Below are 21,275 nucleotides of genomic sequence, written 5' to 3'. Positions count from 1 at the left end.
TAAGGTCCCATTCCTTCTTCCACTGTAAGCAGAACAGACGTTATTGGTTGCATGTAATAAAGTCCACGTTTTGCAAAAATGCGGGATACCAACCCAACTCGGAAATTTTTAAAGCGGCAATCACACGCAATCCATATAACAGATTGGCACTTAAAAACCGTCCGGGTTTGGCATCCCGCACTGCCGTCCAACTCGGACTGTATTATAACCCACCATATATGTATGATTGGTTAAGCCTTAGAAAAAAAACCTTTGGCCCAAGTTTAGTCTTTCGTTTGCTTATTTTTGAAAGATTTTTCCCCCTTTTCTTACCTACCATGTTATTTTCTTCCTCAACTACAGCTTTTTTTCCTCATCTGTATTCTTTCTTAGCCACCTTCTGTTTGATCCGATGCATTACTTTATCTTCATTCTTCTGTGTCAGCTTCTACTTCCTTTTTCAGTGCCTCTTGCATTCTTTGAAAACCCGACTGGCTTTCATTTCTTTGTATTTCTAACCCACCTGACAAAGGACTGATGCTTTTAGAGGTGTACTCTTAAATTTTTCCTTTTCATTTTTATTTTACTTATTCTCTCCTCTCCACGAGATTAGCCGTCCTGGAACCGAACACTTTTTTTGTGTACAGTATATGTGTGCTCCCCTGTCTTTGTACTAAACCACACTGATTGATCACTTGCAACCAAGTTCTCACCCACACTTACCGCTAATACTGTCACCATTTTTAGATAACAACGCAGTGAATTATTTTTCTTTGCACGTTAGAAGATGTGATATTTCCCTTAAGATGTGTTTTACTGTGTTGTGTGTAAATATTGCTGAATCCCTGCCCACAGACATTTCTGATCATACTGGTGTGTAAAAGATAATTGCTCATATAGCCTTCTTGCTCAATGTGTCATGCAACAGTAATACTATACAGATACCAGAGATAATATGTCCTTTAAAATGTTTTATTTGGCTAAGCTACATTTATTAATAAAACAAGCCACATTTTTCTGAAACGGCTCAGGAGTTACCTCAATATTTTATTAATTTGTAACTGTTTTTTTTGTTGTTGTTTGTTTGTTTTTAATGCTGGGATAAGCCATCTGGCAGATCTGGTGGGTGGTTTCCTAACCACTTACCAAGTATGTGAGCTGCACGTACTACATTGGTGAACCTTCTTGTAGACTGGGTACATCAAGCACACAAGCAGCTGCATTGAAAATAACAACCAGTTTGAAAGACAATGGTGGAGAAAGTAATGGGGGGCTTATGTGACTATGGGGTGGAGAAAGTAATGGGGGGGGCTTTTGTGACTATGGGGGATATTGAGATCTAATCGCAGCCCTGCAATTTTGCAAGGTTGGCGATTATCGATCCACGGTGCGTGCATACAGATCGTAGGGCATTCTGCGATAAAATCCAGAGTCTTTTCTGATTGAAAGCCGTTCGCAAGTTGATTGACAGAAAGCCAGTGTTTAGGGGTGGTAACTGGACATTTTCTGTGAGTGTCAGGAAAAGGGAATTTTCAGGGAAGTCATGTGACGTCCGCTCTGGCCTTGATCAGTCCATATCTATCGCACCTACCGAGTAAGTCCAGAGTTATGCACACACTGCACAAACTGGAATAATCATTTGGTGATAAGTGAGTTGCGAATGGATATGCAGCTATTTGCCGATCTGCGATATTTTTGCAAGTCTTTTGCAGCCTTACACAGGGCGGGATTCCACGGCTATCTGATTGCAGGGTTCTGCAATTTCGCAGAGGAGCAATCAGGTTTGAATAACCCCCTATATCTCATTAGGAGGTGTCAAATTATTAACATTTTTTTTCAGTGATTGTTAGCCTAGGATTTACAGTACTGTGTGCAATATTATTTGGGATTTTGGACTTTATAGGACCTTAATGAAATAAAGAAAAATTGATATATGCATCTTATAAAATTAGGGCAGGACACTGATCATGATTTGGAAATATATATTCATGTATGTCTTTTTTAAGAACTGTATTAATTATTTATTAGATTTATAAAAAAGCTTTCTATGTGATACAATAAATACAATATGGATTGAATGATAGCACTTTGGAGATATTTAAAACTTTTTATTTTTATATCAACAACTTACAATGCGTTCAATCAAAAGCCACAATCCAGTGGAATACAGAAAACTAGAAACAGTGCCAGTTACTGGTGTATTAAAACAGCCTGTCATCAAATAACATTATCATTCAACACTGTGTCCTCCAAGTCTTCAAACTGATAAAGTGCACACTGTATTCAGAAAGAGCAAAGGCTGTGAATATTGTGAAGCTGCAGACAGATGTGACAATGCTTCTGATGAAAGTGATGGCAGTGAAACGCGTCAAAAAAATGTCAAAGCCCTTGCTGCTTGTAAATGAGGGCAGATATGTATGCAATACACATGCAATGTCCCACTTTTGAAGAAATAGTTTGTTTTACCTGGATTAACAGATATACTAGCAGTTCAATTTTCTGAAATAGATTCTTTGGGTGGATGTACAATTTCAATAGGACCAATACCTGGATATCTGTACCCAGCCCAGAAGATGATATTGATAAATTGAAACTGTTTCCTAATTTTTCTACAGTAATAGGTTCATCTTTTATCATCATTGTTTATTTATATGTTCCCACAAAGGAGGAGAGAGCTTCTGGCATATATAAAAATTCCACCCTTTTTCCTCCAAGTCACAACATTTCAGCTATGTCTGTGTCAATAATAAAACCTTAAAAATAAATCCTTCTAGACATTCATGCAGTCATTTTGCAGCTGTTCTACCAATGCTTTCTTTGCATTGAGAATAGGTATTACAGTCCAAAAAGCATTCTTGTACTTTTATTTTAGTGTTATTTTAGCCGCAATGTAAATGTCAAAAATGACAAGTTATCCTTGTTTAGGGATTCTCACAAGTCCAACCAACTGTTATGTTTATTGTTAAGACCACTGTGAAAATAACGTTGTAAATCCATTCTAGTGGATGAAGAGGTGAAGCACACAGGCAGTATGGGGGTTATTTTGGTTCACTCTTTCTGACAAATTCTTTCTTAGATGGTCAAAACCATGTGCACTGCAGGTGGGGAAGATGTTACTTGTGCAGAGAGAATTAGATTTGGGTGGGGTTTTACTTCAAAGTGAGATCTATATTGCGGGTTCCGCCACCCAGTGACTGGGATGCGTGTGCGTGTAAGACGCTCACGCGTCTAGTCTAATGAAGTCCCCCTCAGCCAGCGGGGACATTCTGGCGAGCAGAGGCGGGCTGGGCAGGGTGCCATGTGCCCCCCGGGCCGCTCAATCGTTTTCTGTGGGGGCCGCCATTGTTCTGAGGCTGCTGCTGCAGCCAGGCTGACCAGTTTCCAACTGGTCTCCATAAACATGGCAGCCGGCATCCTGCACTGAGGACATGTCTAGTGCAGGAGGCCACTACAGATTCTCTGTTTGTTTCACCTACAGTACTTCCTCATGCTGCAGCCTGCTGCTGCCTCACTTGTCTGGCTTCAAGGTAAGGGACTGTACAGGCTGAGCAGCCTGTGGGGTTCAGTATTATACTGGGGGAGCAGCCTGTGGGGGTCTAGTTATTATTCTAAGGGGGAGCAACCTGTGGGGGTCCAGTTAATATTATAAGGGGGAGCAGCCTGTGGGGGTCCTGTTATTATTATACAGGGGGAGCAGCCTGTGGGGGTCCCGTTATTATTAAACAGGTGGAGTAGCCTATGGGGGTCCTATTATTATTATACAGGGGGAGCAGCCTGTGGGGGTCCCGTTATGATTATTATTATTATACAGGGGGAGCAGCCTGTGGAGTCATGTTATACAGGGGGAGCAGCCTGTGATGTATTTTTATTATACAGGGGGAGCAGCCATTGGGGTACTGTTATTATACAGGGGAGCAGCCTGTGGGGTCCTGTTATTTCACATGGGGATACCTGTTATTGTTAGAAGACGGTGGATCAGCCTGTTGTGTCCTATTCTAGAAGGGGAGCAGCCTGTGGTGTCCTGTTATAGAAGGGGAGCAGCCTGTGGTGTACTTTTGTTATACAGGAGTAGCAGCCTGTGGGGATCCTATTATTGTACAGGAGAAGCAGCCTGTGTTGTCCAGTTATTATAAGACAGGGGGAGTAGCCTGTGGTGTCCTGATATTATACAGGGGAGCAGCCTGTGGTGTCCTATTATTGTTTTTGGTACTTGTTTCTAGCACGGCGCTCGTCGGGTCCCATCGCATACCATTAGTGAAGGTATGCGATGGGACCCGATCAGACCCGATATTCGGGTTTTTAGAGCTTCACATACAATTTTAAAATTGCGTCGCATTGTATGCCATTACAATGGCATACGATGCGACGCGATTACACCTGATTTAACATTCTACAGCCACCCTGATTGCTGATTACAATGTTAAATGCACCCACACACCCGATTTTTAATTGTACACCCGCGCTGATGTGTAATTATTATGTCAAATGGCCCCCCCATTGTTAAAGCCACCCCACTATCAAAGCCAACCCGAAGCGTAGCAAGCGCAGCAGTACGCGTCCTCTAACCTTTTCATACCCCCACTATCCACGTCGGCGTGGAGTTGATTTTAGATAGTGTGGCGAGCGCACACGGAATACATGTGAAGTAATCCGCGTCTTCTCGCGGGGCTCGCTGCTCTCGCCACGCTTTGGGCTCGGTGCGCTCGCCACACTATATAAAATCAACTCCACACTGACGTGGATAGTGGGGGTATGAAAAGGTCGGAGGACGCGTACCGCGGCCCCTCCCGGGCTCGCTGCGCTCGCCACGCTTCGGGTTGCCGTTGATACTGGGGTGCCATAAACAATGGGGGGCATTTCACATAGTAATTACCCATAAGGGTGGGTGTACAATTAAAAGTCGGGTCTGGTGTGGCATTTAACATAGTAATCAGCCATCAGGGTGGCTGTACAATGGAAAATCGGGTGTAATCGGGTCGCATCGCATGCGATCTGGTCGCATGCGATGCGACCCGATTTCATAGACCCGATGCCATAAGATTAAAATCGGTGGCGCCGTGCTAGGAAACAAGTAGCTTTTTTTTTTTTTTTATTAATACATATTTTTAAATCGCAAAACCTAAATTTAACGATGAGCTGTTACTTATGGGCCAGTGCTCTGTACTTGCCCCCCAGGCTAAAAGTTGCCAGCCAGCCCGCCCCTGCTGGCTAGCGCTGGAGCTGAATGAGAGGAGCTCCAACTGTATGTTGTTTATCTTTCTTCACTGTATCACTCTCCAAGGCTAAGTACATCTGCCCAAATATGAGCTCGCCCCGTGCAAATGACAGGAGCAGAATATGACCGTATGCCTGGCTTCACTGTGAGTACAAAAGCGTGGGTAAAGTCACAATTACAACATTACAGTATCAGCATTACAGTAAGTGGCCGGAAAGTGTAGATAATAAGTAGTGGAGCCTGATGGAGTCTGCTAACAGTAAATCAAACAAACACAAATATAAATGATAAATAATTAAATTATTTTTAATGCCCATATTAGTAAACATTATAGAAGCCTTTTCCTTCCCATGCCAAACAGAAATGTAGCTATTGGGGGAGATGTATCACCTTGATGAGTGAAAGCAACCAATCCGCTTCTAACTGTCATTTCAAACAATGGGGCAGATGCATTAATCCTGGGGAAGAGATCAAGTGGAAGGTGATAACACACCAGCCAATCGACTCCTAACTGTCATTTTCCAAACACAGCTAATTGGCTGGTGCGTTTATCACCTTCTTCTTTATCTTCACTATATCTCTTCCCCAGGCTTAATACATCTGCCCCAATGTGCTAGATAAATAACATAAGCAGATTAGTTGCTTTGGACAACTACACCACCTCTCTCCCCAAGGCTTGATTCATCTTCCCCGTCATACCATATTTGCACTATTGGGTGTGACATCGGTTTGCAACTTGCAGCAGGGGCGCAGTATTCGCAAGTCTTTCCTGTCCAAACTTGCACATTTGTGTCTGTTAGGTGGCCCTTAATTGGATACATTTTGCATCCTTATGGCTGCCCCCTCCAACCCTCATCTTGGCCCCCTTGCGCAGGGGGCTATCACTGCTACTTTATTGTATTTAGACCACCCGTTTATTTAAATTTTATTCTTTTTGTCCCTAGTTTATATATGGCTGCTAACAGTCATAACTGACTAATTTAGTAATTGGTTTATCAATGTACATTAATGGCTAGTCTCTATAAAATAAAGCTAAACCTGTGAAAGGTGTTCCAGTGAAAGTGCTGATCTTTCAGCCATTTAGAAGGTGGTATGTGCTGGATTTGCTCTGCTGAAACTCAAACAGGCATCCCTTGCTATGTACAGTATATGCTGCTCTCCCGATGCTGTTGTCAGGACGTCCCTGCCAGTATCACAAGCGTCACCTGATATTTTGCTGCATATCATTTTATCTTGGCCAAAGGACATGGGAAGTAATACGAATGTAGATAAAAGAAATATTGCGAAGATTAAACCAAAATCGGACAATGTACAACTTTAGCACAATACATTTAATATAAAATACAGAAGTAAACCTGAAATAAGCATAATACACAGCCATTCCTTTCTACACTGTTTGTTAAAATATTTAAAGTGTTGATGCATTTTTAAACATTTTGGATGCTGACTGCTTGCTGTTCTAGTCTTATGTGTCCTTGGCTAACAAAATCAACTGGTAGTTTACCTGCTGCAGATTCAAATGTACTCCACAGGTACATCAGGCCTGCTGACAGCTACTGCGCCTCTACACAAAAGAGCATATTGCCTTGTTGTCTGTGAAGGACTAATCTTGAAATTTGGAGAGTGGGAAGTTAATTGCCAATGGAAAAAGTTATATAGCATTGTGTAACTCATTCACTGCCAGAGTAACTAGCTAGAAGTACAGTATATGGGTGTACACATGGGCAGACTGCAGAGTGCACTAAACTATTTTGGTTAAGTGTGCGGAATAATTTTGGCTTAGTGCCCGGAGCGATTCTGGATTAGTGCACAGAACAATTTTGGCTTAGTGCGCGGAGCGATTCTGGATTAGTGCACGGAGCGATTCTGGATTAGTGCACTGAGCGATTTTGGCTTAGTGCACGGAGCGATTCTGGCTTAGTGCACGGAGCGATTCTTGCTTAGTGCACGGACCGATTTTGGCTTAGTACACGGACAGATTTTGGCTTAGTGCTTGGAAAAATGTTGGATTAGTGCACCCCCCGCCCATTATGCAGAGCATAGACCAGTGCCCTATCTCCCGTAAAGGGATACCATTATGCAGAGCCTAGACCAGTGCCCTATCTCCCGTAAAGGGATAATGATCCCTCAAGGAATGGGTGTGGTCACACAATAGGAACTCCAATTAAAATGACAACACACAGTAGCACAATCAAATACACATTACACCACAGCTAGTGCCCTTGATTCATATTAAATCACACAGTAGTGCCCCTTATACACATGGGGGGACATTTACTAAGAATACGAATACAAAAAATTGTATTTGTATTCTTGCTACGAATGACTACGACTGCATACGTCGTATGCAAAATCGTGTTCCGGAGAGGAATTCACAAAGCAGTCAAATACGACTGCTTTGTAACCCTCCGATGTCGTATTATTTCGTATTAACGGCCGTATATACGGCCACTCATACGAATTTCTACAGGCAGTCTGCATGGATCAGTCAGATCAGTGCAGGCTGCAAGGTGTAAAAAAAAATAGAAAAATAAATAAATAAAAAAACGGCGTCCCCCCCCCCCACGGCCGTAACCAGCACCAGGCTGAAAGAGCCGGGGCTGGTAATAAAAACTCAGGAAACCCGACAAATAGGGGTTCCCCGATTTTTTTTTTTTTTTAAACTAGCCCCAGGCTCCAGGTCCGGGGCTGGTTCCCAAAATACGGGGGGCAAAATGACTAGGGGTCCCCCGTATTTTAAGAACCAGGCCAAACCAGCCAGCAGGGTAATGTCACAGCCGGGGGACACTTATTATATAAGGTCCCGCGGCCAAAACATCACCCTACTGACCAGTCAGCCTGGCCAGGGGCCCTAGGGGAGTGGGGACCCCCCCAATAAAGGGCTTCCCCCCCTCCAGGACTTACCTGACCAGGCTGAAGCCTGGTGCTGTTCCCGGTGACCCTGTGTGGTGGTCACCGGGCTGATTTCAGTGTAAAAAAAAGATACAACTATTGTTTAATACTGTGGAACTATGAGTCCCAGCAAGCCTCCCCCGCAAGCTGGGACTTGGAGAACCACAAGTCCCAGCCTGCGGGGCATTAAAGGGCCCGCTGGCACTTGTAGTTCCACAGTAATAAAAATAGTCAAACACACACTGACACACAATAAAAATAAAACTTTAATACATCCAAAGCCCATACATACTAATACTTACCTATCTTGAGCCCGTAGGTAGGTCCCTGGGTCTTGGTCCGGTGCCTTATCCTGGTCCATGTCGGCATTCAGCTCCATGTCGACGTCCAGGTCCATGTCGGTGGCGTCTGTGTCGGCGTCCGGTCCGGGTCCGAAGAAATCCATGGGGGACCTGTGGAAGGAAATCCAACTCACCCAGGTCCTCCTGCGAAGATCTGTTGTCTTCATCTGCCGTAGTCCTGGTCTTCTGTCACATGCCGGCGACTCTGGCAGCTCCCCACATCGGACTGATGAGAGGCGCAGAGATCTTTCATCTTCCGCGCCTCTCCACTGAATGATTCTATTGGCCGCCTAGCAGCCAATCAGGAGCTGAGAAAGTCCCACAGTTCCACAGTATTAAACAATAGTTTATAATAAGTGTCTGTGACATTACCCTGCTGGCTGGTTTGACATGGGGCTGGTTCTTAAAATACGGGGGACCCCTAGTCATTTTGTCCCCCGTATTTTGGGAACCAGCCCCGGACCTGGAGCCTGGGTCTGGTTTAAAAAAATCGGGGAACCCCTATTTGTCGGGTTTCCTGATTTTTTTTATTACCGGCCCCGGCTCTTTTAGCCTGGTGCTGGATACAGCTGTGGGGGAGACCCCACGCCATTTTTATTTATTTATTTATCTATTTTTTTACACTGAAGCCTGCACGGATCTGACTGCCGTATATTCGCGGCCGTTTCACTCCAATCAGTGGCCGTATTTACAATACGGCCGCTTAGTAAATCAGGAACCACCATTCTTTTGAATGGTGATGGTGTATTCATTCGTATTTGTAAATACAAATACGAATGTCCCATCATTAAGAATACGAAAAATCGTATTTTTGGCATAGTAAATGCTCAAAATACGTATACACCAAAAATCATCGTATTTTCGTATGAAAATACGATTTTTTTTCACGAATTTTTGTTAGTAAATTTCCCCCCATAATGTCCACAGATGTCCTGCTTATACACATCTGTCTCTGTCACTCCAGCAGCTCACTGGCCATGTCCCTCGGAGCTCCGTGCCCTATGTCCCTCCAGCAGCTTCCCGACCTCTGAGTCCCTCCAGCCCCCTCTCACCCTTCTTCAGCAAGCACAGAGCCTGCTCCTCTTAGTGGCTCTTCTTCAATTCAATGGCGGTGATGGCCTGACATCACATGTGCTTGGAATTACTGCTCAGGGCTGTGGTAGTGGTGGAACTCCGTTCCACTCATTCCCTCTCACCAAGAACCGGTTTGTTTGGAAAAACACAGCTGGTGGTCAAAAGTGGTACTGCTGGGTAGTGCACAGTATTCATTATTGCCTTGGGAAAACAAGACACATACAGTGGCATCACAAGTGGGCTGCAGGCCATTCCTGGGTGTCATCGTTCCAGGCGGTAACACCAAAATGCTGACTTCTCCGCAGAGACGGCAGTGCTGGAAGAGTGTGCTTAGCCAGTGCGCACACCTCCAGAGTGAGATAATCGGGGCCTGCCCTAGTGAAGTCACACACATTTTTAGTGATGTCAGAAGGGCTCGCTCAAGGCCATTCCCCTTTATGCCAAGCCACATCACAGTTTTTGAGAAATGCTCCATTGACGCAAGCAGTGGATCTCTTGGCTTCACTGGTTATCCCACCTGGCTAGGGACTGGTTGCGCCGAGTGTAACTGGAGCCATGTGGTGCCTGGGATTCAGCATAAGACTTCACACACTCCCGTAGACTCCCATTGGCTAGTTTCCAAGGGATCTTGATGCAGGCTTAGATTGTGAAACCTTATACACTCCGGGGACCTAACACACGATGGAGACAGCCAACACATATACACTTACATGTTATAATGTATGTAATATAAGTGCTAAGCCTAAGCAGTTCCCCAGACACTCTATTGTCAATGCTGCAGCTTTAATTTAGACAATGGCATCCCAAAAAATAATGTATAATCTTTCCACTCAGATTCTCCACACATACATGGATATAAAAATACATATATCAATATCACAAACAAAAGATATATTGTACTATATATGGCCCTGCCTTTGTTTATGAAGACCTTCAGTTCGCCAATTAAAAATTACACACTCTGTGGAGATGTACTGAGCTTTAACCCCTTCCTGACACAGCCAGTTTTTGCCTTCCTGACAGAGCCCTTTTTTTCAAATCTGACATGTATCACTTAAGTGGGGATAACTTTTTTTTGCTTTTACTTATCCCAGTGATTTTGAGAATGTTTTCTCGTGACACATTGTACTTCAAGTTAGTGGTAAATTTTCGTCGATACAGTCTGTGTTTTTTTGTGAAAAATACCAAAATGTCGTAAAAAAATGGAAAATTTAGCAATTTGCAAAAAGTTAAATTTTCTGCTTGTGAGACAAATAATCTTACCACTCAAAATAGTTAATAACTAACATAGACCATATGTATACTTTATGTTGCCATCATTATTTCAACCTCATTTTCATTTTTTTGGACACTAGGAGGCTTAAAATATGAATAGCAAATTCTCAAATTTTCAAGAAAATTTCAAACACTGATTTTTTTAGGGACCAGTTCAGTTCTGATGTGACTTTGAGGGACTTGTATGTGAGACACCCCCATAAATGATGCCATTTCAAAAACTGCACCCCTCACAGTATTCAAAACAGCATTTTGGAAGTTTGTTAACCCTTTAGGTGTTTCACAGGAATTAAAACAAAGTGTAGGTGAAATTTCAAAACTTCATTTTTTTTGCAGATTTTCAATTTTAATACATTTTTCTAAGGAACACAGTAGATTTTACTAGAGAAATGTGACTAAAAATTGATTCCCCCAATTCTTTTGTTTTCATAAATATCCTATATGTGGCCCTAGTGTGCACGTTGACCAAACCACAGGCTTCATAATAGAAGGAGCACCTACTTGATTTTGGAGCCTCCTTTTTATGAGATTATTTTTTAGGCACCATGTAGGTTTCTAGGCACCATAAGATGCTAAAAGTTAGGAACCTCCCCCACAAGTGACCCCATTTTGCAAACTACACCCTTCAGGGAATTCATCTAGGCTGTGAATTCAACTGGGCTGTGAAAATGAAAAAATTAAATTTTTCATTTTCACAGCTCAGTTGTATCAAAATTGGTGAAACCCCTGGGGGTTTGAAATGTACACTATACCCCTAGATGAATTCCCTAAAGGGTTTAGTTTGCAAAATGGGGTCACTTGTGGTGGGGTTTCACTGTATGGGTGCTTCAGGGGTCATTCAACCAGAATCTGTGCTGCAAAATCCAAGTCCTGCCATGCACCCAACTGGTATTTTTTGGTCACATGTGAGGCATTGCCATACTCGGGAGAAATTGGGGCACAGATTTTGGGGTGCTTTGTCTCCTTCATTCCTTGTGAAAATGAAAAATTTTGAGCCAGATCTGCATTTTTGTGTAAAAAAATTTAATTTTTTACACAAAAATGCAGTTCTGGCTCAAAATTTTTCATTTTCACAAGGAATGAAGGAGACAAAGCACCCCAAAATCTGTGCCGCAATTTCTCCCGAGTACGGCAATGCCTCATATGTGACCAAAAAATACCATTTGGGTGCATGGCAGGACTCAGAAGGGAAGGAGTGATATTTGGTGGTGGAATGAATGGTGGGTGCTATGTCGCATTAGCAAGACCCCCGAAGCACCAATACAGTGGAACCCCCCCACATGTGACCCCATTTTGCTCACCAGCTTTGGGAGGGGGGCTGGCGCTGCGGCTGGTGGGGGGGTGGGAGGGGTGCTGACGCTGCGGCAGCCGGGTGGGTGGGAGGGAGGGGGGGCTGCCGGGTGGGAGGGGGGGGGCTGGCGATCGGTGGTGATCGGTGCTGTACTTAACAGCACCGATCACCACCGATCACTGTGTTACCGAGCGGCTTAGCCGTCGGTAACACAGAAAACGCTGCAATTGGCTGTTCACATTTGAACAGCCAATCGCAGCGATCGCCGCGAGGGGGGATGTCTGCTGTCAGGGACAGCAGACATCTCCAAACTGTCACCGCGTCTATAGACGCGGTGACAGTTTAAAACCATGACGTATATATACGTCTTCGGTCGGGAAGTACCTCCCGTCCATGACGTATATATACGTCATATGTCGGGAATATCTTTCTATCTATCTGTCTATATATATATATATATATATATATGTGTGTGTATGTATATATATATATATATATATATATATATATATATATATATTGATAGGAGAAAACAGCACTCTCAATTTTCCTAGGCAACAGCTGGGGTGTCCATATAACTCAGACCACAATCCTTGAGGCCAAATATATCCAAACAGATAAGGAGCGCACTCACCAGACTTGAGATAAAACTTCAAACTTTTATTGATCCATTTAAAATATCCAACGCAAGGTCGACGTTTCGGGTCACCGCATGACCCTTTTTCAAGACTGCATAAGCCTGGATCCCTGAGGCAGTATGACAAACACTGATCCCCCTACCAGCTAATATCCCATGATTCTCCACCTCCAAAGTCCTATCTAGCCAATCATCACCCAAAAGCAGTATACACTCACCTGCATAAATCTATAATCAGGTGTCCACACGAATCACCTGCTGGCTCCCTGCAGCATGCGTTTCATATACACGGAAGTAGCAGTATAAGCTACCTTCCGGTGACTTCAGTGGAGCGCATCACGCTGTCAGCGCGTGCGCTTCAATGTTATATTTGGCCACAGTAAGAAAGAGAGAAAAAACGTAACAGGAAGTCTACAGTCATGCGCATTACAGCCTGCCTGCTTGTGTATCACACAGCGCTAGGCAACGGCTGTCCCACTAGTCCTCATTGGCGCTAGTGTGGTCACATGAGCGCTATCCTGATCCAGCGCTATTGGTCAGACAGCATCAGTGAAAATTAAATACACTGAATGCTGCAGCGCTTTACTTTAAACATAACTGAATCATTTACTGTTATTATATAAATTCCATACAGGCATATATATATGTATGTGTGTATATATATATATATATGTGTATATATATATATATATATATATATATGTGTGTATATATATATATATATATATATATACACATATATATATATATATATATATATATATATGTGTATATATATATGTAGCAGATGCGGGCACTCCAAATGACCTCCGATATACAGGGTAAGTAACTGGTTAACTGCGGTGCCCGCCAGTGCGCAGTACTAGGACTGCTAAATATAGTGTCCAGGGGGATGGCGGCACTCACGTGTAAATAAGACTCCACACACGAGTAGGTAGTCACCAACGTTTCTGGGCAGTTTTGCCCCTTTATCAAGGTGCAGGAAGAACGATTCTTCCTGCACCTTGATAAAGGGGCAAAACTGCCCAGAAATGTTGGTGACTACCTACTCGTGTGTGGAGTCTTATTTACACGTGAGTGCCGCCATCCCCCTGGACACTGTGTATATATATATATATATATATATATATATATATATATATATATATATATATATATACACACATATATATATATATATATATATATATATAATTCAGTACATTACATGTTATTTTATTTATTTTATTTGTGCTGCGGCTGGCGGGGGGGTGGGAGGGGGGGAGCGCTGCGTGCGCTGCGGCTGCCGGAAGGAGGGACTGCAGGGACTGCCGGGTGAGCTGCCGGGTGAGCTGCCGGGTGGGTGGGAGGGGGGGCTGGCGATCGGTGGTGATCGGTGCTGTACTTAACAGCACCGATCACCACCGATCACCGAGCGGCTTAGCCGCCGGTAACACAGGAAACGCTGTGATTGACTGTTCACATTTGAACAGCCAATCACAGCGATCGCCGACCGGGGGGGGCATCCCTGCCCCCCCTGGGCAGCGAGGGGGGATGTCTGCTGTCAGGGACAGCAGACATTTCCAAACTGTCACCGCGTCTATAGACGCGGGGACAGTTTAAAGCCATGACGTATATATACGTCATGTGTCGGGAAGTACATCCCGGCCATGACGTATATATACGTCAAATGTCGGGAAGGGGTTAAATAAATTATATTTAAAAAAATGTGTGGAGTGATAAACAACCAGCCAATCAGTTCCTATCGGCCATGTTACAGCCTGGGTTGGATACATTAGATTTGGGCATACCTCTCAACTTTGAAGTCTTGCAAGGAGGGACAAAAACGTGCCTGAATAAGGGGGCGTGGCTTGTCGAGAAAGGGGGCATGGCCTATAATCGCAACGGCCCATGAGGCCATGCCCCCATTTTGGCGCTGTAGGGGCATGGGCCAGAGGCACTGTGAGCCTCTAGCCATGCCCCAGCCCCTCTGGCTGCCAGAATAGATGCTGTGCGCATGCGCACATCGTCTATTTAGCTCTGGTCACCAACTTACTGGGGGGGGGGATGACTCCCAACTGCCCCCCCCTGCCGCGGGACACTGCCGGCCGAAGGAGGGACGCAGGAAGGCACCCAAAAACTGGGATGTTCCCGTGGTATTCGGGACAGTTGGGAGGTATGAATTTAGGTGCTGATTGTCTGGCCACTGTATCACTTTTCAAGTTTTAGTACTGTACATCTGACCCTTAGTTTACATTTGGGATTTCTTAAAAAGTATCAGGCCAGGCTTGTCTACCCTCCCGGAATGTCCGGGAGCCTCCCGAAAATCGGGTCCTTCTCTCGGCCCCCCTAGAAGGTGGGCAAGACTCCCGCTCCCCCCTTGACCGCTGGTTTAATTACTGGAAATCGCAGGTCGCCGGTGAGGGGGCGGGGCTTAAATGACATGATCGCGGCATTTAAGCCCCACACCCTCTCCGCGGCCCACGAATCACTGCGTTTTCCGGCATGGAGGCGGGGCCAAGTGATGTCACCCTTGCCCCCGCAAACCTGATGTGTTGCCTCTCCAGGCTTCTCCCGGAGAGGTGAAATCTAAAGTAGGCAAGTATGTATCAGGCCCAGGCTTGTGACTGTGAAGGGCGGTTCCTTTTTGGGAGGGGTGAGATAGGGGTGTTTTGCTGTAAAGTTCGGCAGTACAGAGATAGGACAGTTACTGAAATTGGCCGTCGGGGAATCTAAATGATGTGAAGTAAACGTTTATGCTTCCCTCCCAGTGCCTTGTGTTCTGGCCAAAGTTATTTCCTTTCACAGTGCCTGGGCAGGCGGGGAGGGAGGGGAGTGCTGCAGGGAAATCAGACATGATGATAGGGATAATGTTATGATGAAGGAGACAAGGTTTCACCTTCAGAAGAAACAACACAATCACAGTGCTAGTGGTAACTTATTGTAGCTATACAATGTATTAATATCCCCTGAGTGCAGCAATATTACAATTTAATGTTTATTTTTAAAACTACATCTACAAGGAACACATACTGAACTGAAGATCACAAACATAAAATATATTATGTATCAGAGAGGAGAGCTCGCACGCTGAGAGTGCAATACACGGGTAGTGGCTCATTAGTATCATTACAGCGTCAAACCAACGTCTGTAAGACCAGTATATATATAGGCAGTGACTAACTGGTGTCCTAAGCCCTGTACCAGCACCATCTGAGTAAAGCTAAGGGGCATACACACAGGGGGCAATTTCGGCCCCACTTCTAAACCATCTGACTAGATCGCTAAGAAATGGAGCACTGATCACTCCGTGTGTGTCCTCTACAACGATGGCGATGCACGATGGCGATGCACGACACCGTGCGTCGCTATCGCACTCAGGTAAAGCCAGTGCTTACACTAGCTTTCCTGCAAGATTGCGGGGCTCAGCATGATCACTCAGCCACAGTATCACCGGGTGCATTGTGGGTGTGTTATCGTGCTTAAGTTTGTTGCTCAGCACGGAGGACGGGTCGCCTCATGTGTACAGAGATTAACAAGAGACTAGGCTAGGCAGTATATTCACTGAAGTGAGTTTTTAGCAGTGATGCCCATAGCAACCAATCGGATTCTAGCTCTTATCCACTAAACGTTGCAAGATAAATAATAAGTAGTATCTCATTGGTTCCTATGGGCAATATGTCTCTCTTCTAAAAACTTACACTGTATCCCTAGGAGAGGGAGCTCATATTCTCAGCAATATGTTAGTAGAATATGAAGTCTTCCAGCTGAATGCCTCATTTGTAAAGCGGAAGAACCTTACTCAACATAGGAAATCAGGTTTTCCTCATTAGGAAGCTGCATGGGGAGTAAGTGGTATATCCTTCCTGCAATGTACAAATAAACTAAGAAGCTGTATTGTATGTAAGCAGTGCAGCTATTAAGGATGTCCTAGAACCACAATACTGCACTGAATAATCTGGTATGCGGCACCTGGTCAGATGTGTCCTCATACATCTTGCCTCAATATGCCATGCAGCAGGAGATGCCTTTAGAACTCCATTAGCGCCAGGCATCGTTTTGCCAAAAATGGATCTTATTCATCTGATACCACATATGACACGGGAATTTCCCTGGTCAGACCCAGGTTTTTTACTTCCACAAAAATCTGGGGTTTGCGGGCTGCCCGTTGTGACCCCTTTTAGACATAAGGCTGGTATTTTACAAGCCATGACTGCCATGCTACTCTTATACACACACACATGTATGTGATACACACACATACATTTTCATACCTACACACATACATGTCATATACACACATACATGTCAAGCTCACTCCTACAGCCCTCACATGTCGTGCAGCTTCCCTGTAGCTAAGGAGCACCGCTTGCCCTTATACACTGCAGCATGGACTGCAGCAGTAACCCCCCCTCCCCCTCCCCAAACAGCCCCACCCTTCTCCAGGCAACCATCCAATAGCAGGATGCTACCTTTCAGACATACACGAGACCTGGGTAGTTTGGCAAAACCCTAGCAAAACAGTTGCCTTTACTGAACATTGCCAGCTGTTAAGGAGAGTCACGCTAAAATATTTAGTGACTCGTGGCTGCTTCCTGAAGAGTCTGGAAACTGAATTTGGTTAAGGCAATAATGATAGGGTATATATGATCGTTGTCAGGGCTTTCTATGCTCGTTGTCAAGGGTATCAATGCTCGTTGCCAGGGGTTTCTTCCTCATTGCTTTGGGTTTACTGCTCATTGCTAGGGGGCTTAATGCTCGTTGCACACAGAACTACAGTGATCACAGAATCTAGCACTGTGTAGTGCTGTACACACTGCACTCCCCTGACAGATACTAGTGGTCTGGTAGAACCTCAAGTATCTCTTTCCATCAAGGCGATGGCCATTTTTGGAGGGTTGAAGGCAGAGCCAGTGCTAGGGTGTTTGGTGCCCTCCTGAAAACCATAATTTATATTTGTGCCCTCTCAATTTTTACAAAGCCACAGCCTGCATGTCAGAGGAAAGAGGTGTGGTCTCAGAAGGTAGGGACGTGGCCACATAATTGTCCCCCATTTCAAACTCCATCACACAGTAGCATTCTCTTAAATCACATTACATGGCACATACTGCACATAATGTGGTGGTGGTAGTAGTCGTGCCCATTATACATAATGCCTAATGTAGCAATGCTCCTTAGTAGTAGTAATGACACATACACACATAATGCTCACAGTAGTAGTAATGTCACATACACACATAATGCTCACAATAACAGCTCCGCTTACACACCTGATGCCCACTGTAGTAATGCTGCTTACATATATAATGCACATGGTAGTAATTCCACTTACACACATAATGCCCACAGTAGCAGTAATGCCACTAATGCACATAGGGTGGGATGTATTAATATACATCGCCGCCCACCCGCCGCAATGCCAGCGCATATGTACTAACGTATGCGGCTGGCATCGCAGTGCCATAACGGAGACCCCCAGTCTCCTCCCTGCCGCCTGAACTGCCTTCATGCCTGGGACAGCAAAGCAGGCTGTCCCTGGCGCCTCCTCCTCCCCCCTGCAGCCGGAAGGACATCTGGCTGCGTTGCTAGGGGGAGGAAGGGCTTACCTTCTGGGGTCCAGGAGGACCTGCGAGAAGGTAAGCCCAAGGGAGGGGGAGAGGGGGGGTTGGCGAGACGGCGTGGTTGCTCGGGCGGTGAAAAGCAGCCCATAGCCCTTTGGGTGGCGATACCCTGGCCGGCGAAATCGGTGCGGCTGGGTAATAGTACATATTTCATTTTGATACATCTCGCCCATAATGACCAAAGTAGCAGTAATGCCGCTAACGCACATAATGACCAAAGTAGCAGCAATGCCGCTAACGCACATAATGACCAAAGTAGCAGTAATGCCACTAACACACAATGCCCACAGTAGCATCTCTACTTACCACCTCCTCCCCAAAGTCTGGCAGCTCATTCTCATGACTTCCATTACAGCCTTGCTCCAGTGTAGCTCTGTCCCACATAGCCCCGCCCCTTCAGTCATGTGTTTGCTCCGCCCCCTTTCCAGACATTGCTCGCTGTCACTCATACTTTGAAAAGGGGGTTGGATGCTGAACTCGAGCTACCGGTGCAGCTGTCTGTTAAAATGTGACAGGTACAGCGGCAGTCACATTCCTTTGCTGAGCTGTTAATGCCGTTCTGGGTGCAGGGTCACTGTCTGCAGATTCCATGCAGACAGAGACCCTGCTCTAGGGATGGCCATTGACCATCGATAATTCAAAATCATTGATGGTTTATGGCTGATGTAGAATAGTTTTGCCATCGATGAGGGAGAACCAGATGGTTCATAAGCATTAACAAAAAGTTTCCTTTTTCTTTTATTCCCAAGGGGCCGGGACATGGAGCATAAGCTCTGCCCCCAAAACCCATGAAGTCCCACCCCTGTCTTTTGATTGACCCACAGGCCAATCAGTCAAAGAAAATGGATGACCATTGATAGTTAAAAACATTGACGGTGATCCATTGCATAGTATAACACTATCCATGGCCAGTTGCACTATTGCAATTGATGGCAAACATCGACGGCAATGGCAAAGATGACCATATTACCCTGCTCCCCCCACAGCGCTGGCTCACCCCCGCCAGTTGTTACTCTGCTGCCTGCCTAGCTGTGACACCTGCTGTTTATGGGAAACTCACAGAGCTAGAGTTCTCCTCTTCTGTCCGGCTCTCATTTTTGTATAGTGGAACTATTATGAATTACACAGAACATTCTATGCAGCAGTTGTAAATACTGACACTTTAGTACATTTTCAGTGGCAGAAATCTGTTATCTGTGTGCAGCTGAGAAATGTCAGAAGGACAAGTTTACGCCAGGACATGATCCCATCATCTCTCACATAAATCCCTGATAGCAAGTCTTGGCTATGCGCTCAGCCCGCCAGGCACCAGTTTGTCTTAACTTACAGTATATTGCTGAAATTCTGTTTCTAGGAATTGATAGTGTAAAAGACGGCTGTCACACTTCTCTTCCCAAATCCGGAACCTTCTGCTTTAGATACAGTATGGTCTAAGCTGACCTACAGTAGTGCTCTTTTATGGCAAGAATAAGGCCCCACCTGCAGAAGGGCAAAGGGGAAGGTGATGTTTGCAAAAAACTAAAAAAACACTACTCGGTCATATGAGCGGTTGGACTTTCTGCTGTCAGATGTCACTAAGTCACCAGCTGTCACACAGTTTATTAAACCTGACACAGTTTCACAGACTCTGAGAGGGACACCTAACAACAATGCTGTGAATTGTGACACCTTTTAGATTGCAAGTAAAGCCACTATTGGACACTAAAATATATCAAATAATGTATATTATTTGTTCTGAATGCTATACCCATATATAAAGCAGGACCAATCCACATGCCGAAGACGCACATGTGAAATAAGGGGCTGTCATAGCATTCAAGGGGCAAAAAACGCGCTTAGCTGTTTAGGACGTTATTGACACCTCCATATTCTAGCAGTACGCAGCATCAGCAGATAAGCTGTTTATCCTCTTAATTTAATTGTATGATCTTTTATTACTTTGTTGAAATTTGTGTATTGCAATATTACACTATTGCCTTTATTTTTCATCTTTATATACGTATTATCCTGCCTGAACTGTGGGGAGTAACACACATAGAAAAGGATATTTGAATTGAAGGAATTGCTATTGCACCATCTTTGGAAATATCACCTGCGAATCATAAGTGGTTGTGAGCCACTTAAAGGTTACACCTGCATTTAATAGGGTGTTATCATTGTATGGTGGAGGATCACCGAAATTACTAAAATACTACACTAGGAGGCGCTGTTCTCACCTTTTTGCACATACTCGTAGAGGTTCAAAATTAAACAAGAACCCACTGGAGAAAAAGCAACCACCATTTGGAAGAGGGGAGTGTATCGCACTTGTAAAAGAGGACAGTTTACTATTATCACAATTTACGTTATAATATGAGTATGTTTTATTTATAATTTTATATATATTCATGGACCGCTGCATATTTTTCAGTTATAAAGCTGTGTTGACTCAACCTTAAATGTGTATGGAATGTGATAAGCAACATGTGGCTCTGAAACCATTCCTGGACCTTGAAGCTACATCCCTTGCATTCAAGTTGTTTTAATGACTTTGATGACTACATGTAACCATAACAAGCAGGGATTAGAAGTATGTATATGAGGAGTGCAGAAGCACTCCATCTCATTATGCCTGACCACATAATGCAGTCACTTGAGTTGTACAATTCCATTAGCAGCAGCTTACTGAATAAGCCCCTTAGCGCCAATTGTTGGATGTGACAGGCTCCAGTAAAGTGAACACTTTCCTTCCCTTGGCAGAAGCTGCTTCCCTGCAGAATTCTATCTGGCACATTACCATATACTGCAAAATGGGAAATTAGATTTTAAATTTGTCTTCATTAGTTCTCTGGAACTAACTGAATGTAAGTTGTTTATGTTTTAGAGAGAATAGACTTTATATTGGTGCCTTTGTATTTCCAGCCATGATTAACACTTTCGGGATGAATGTAATACATTTTCATTATAGTCTGAATATTTATTTACTCGCCAA

The 21,275-nt window shown here is 44.4% G+C and overlaps 1 protein-coding gene across 2 annotated transcripts in view; it reads left to right on the top strand.

Annotated features, from left to right (window-relative positions):
• Window positions 1-21,275, top strand: part of PITPNM3 (PITPNM family member 3) — a 497,692-nt gene that overhangs the window by 56,485 nt on the left and 419,932 nt on the right. The gene's annotated exons all lie outside the window — the stretch shown is intronic.

Source organism: Crinia signifera, chromosome 2 (genome assembly GCF_055691185.1).
Source record: "Crinia signifera chromosome 2, ASM5569118v1, whole genome shotgun sequence".
Taxonomy (NCBI): Eukaryota; Metazoa; Chordata; class Amphibia; order Anura; family Myobatrachidae; genus Crinia; species Crinia signifera.
The sequence above is the reverse complement of the archived record's forward strand: the minus strand, read 5'-3'. Positions and strand labels throughout refer to the sequence as shown.